Source organism: Mus pahari, chromosome 3, assembly GCF_900095145.1.
Source record: "Mus pahari chromosome 3, PAHARI_EIJ_v1.1, whole genome shotgun sequence".
Taxonomy (NCBI): domain Eukaryota; kingdom Metazoa; phylum Chordata; class Mammalia; order Rodentia; family Muridae; genus Mus; species Mus pahari.
In genome coordinates, this window is record NC_034592.1 from 91,062,887 (window position 1) to 91,064,784 (window position 1,898).

Consider the following 1,898-nt stretch of genomic DNA (forward strand, 5'->3'; position numbering starts at 1 on the left):
GATTCTGGCAACATTACCAACCAGAAAAGAAAGGAGTAGAAGATGGCTCATCTGGCAAGAGTCACAGGATCCATGGAAGGGTGGGAGAAGAGAAGGGGACCCAGGTGTCCCCTGGCCTCCATCCCATGGCACTCACTCCCAAAATAATACATTCTTTTAGTTTCTAAAAACTAGACTGTTGTGCATCACCGTGATGATTCCTCATACGACCACTTTACAGTTAGAGGGTTGCTTGGCTCCCAGGTTTGTAAGGTGTTGATTTTCAGACACCAGCAGATGTCAGCAGAAACTCAGGTGTCCTATGGATTTGCAGTAAGCAGTGTAAGCTTTTCCCAGGGCAGCCACAAGTCAACTGCAAAGCTTTACAGTAAGCTTTACTGTCTGGGTACGCACACACCCTTGATCTGCAGTGCAACTTTTAATTAACTCCTTGGAGGTGAGATGGGTGTGACCATAGATTAGGATATGGATTTATGAATAAAACCTTTTCAAAGACTCAAATGTTCTTGTTAACCATCCAACAAAAATCTACAGCAACTAACAGAAAGCATTCTTTTCAGTGGCAAGCTGGCTCAGCAGCTAAGGTACTTGCTGGTCAAGTGAGGATGGGTTTGGGTTCCCAGCACCGCAACTGCAGAGCTGAAGAGAGGTGAGCCCGGGCAAGCTGACTAGCTCCAACAGTCCAATTAGCAAGTTCCAGGGCCACACAACCTCAGCAAATAGTGGTAAGCAATTGAGGACACAAGCAAATCAACCTTGGGCCTCCACATCTATACATACGATGCACACTGCACACGTGTCCACACATGCACACACATGTGCACACACACTTAAAAATAATAAATAAGCTTGTATTATTTTTAAAATACTGTCTTTATTAGTTTACTCAAGATTACACACTTAAAAATAATAAACATTAAGTCTGCATTGTTATTTCTAAAATAGTCTTTATTAGTTTACTTAAGATCTCTCTCTCATACACACTTAAAAATTAAACAGTAAGCCTGCATTGTTATTTCTAAAATACAGTCTTTATTAGTTTACTCAAGATCAGATATACTTTTGTCTATAAACTCTACAGTATGTTTGATCTCCAAATACACACAAAGAACAAACAGCAAAACTGTTGAAAACCTTCCCCTTGGAAAAAGTTATTCTCTTTACAAAGAGAACAGATATGTTTGAAGGAATGATTAAATATAGACATTTTTATATAAAGTCTTTTCCCCACTAGAAATATACTCCCATTGTAAGTAAAAATAAATGGCCCAAACTGTAAATTTAGCATCATGGTAACACATGCATGTTGCCCAGCACGAAAAGGCTGAGGTGTGAAGCTTGCAGAGGTCCAGGGCCAGCCTGGGCTACAGTGCAAGGCCCCCCGGCAAGGAAACAGAAAACACACAAAAGTTTCCTCTGAAGAGTCCAAGCAATGTACAGCCCTAACTCACACGAAGGAACAAAAAATAAAAAATGACTAAAACCAAAGGATTCTAAGGGTTCAGATAAAACTAAAGTTTAGCCCTGCAAAACAGTTCCTTAAATTAGAAAAAGTAAATAATTCTAACTTTTAATTTAAAAACATAGTTAAAAACCTTTTTGACACCACTCAGCTGACATTCAGATCTAGTGATTTGCTCATATGTTTCTGACACTTGGGTCAAAGAAAAACCCTAAATGAAAGCACATTTAATTTTAAATTGGAAATGACATTTTATCAAAGAAAAGCAAGCAAGTGTAGATAACCTACTAAACGAAAATGCTATTGTACTGGAAAATTCCAACTGGCTTTCATGCTTCCAAGTACTTTAAGCTGCTAAAGAACAACAGAATCTTGGAGGCACCGAGAGCCTACGGAAGGCTTTAGGAAGAAGTGCGGGGGGGGGGGGGGGGGGGGG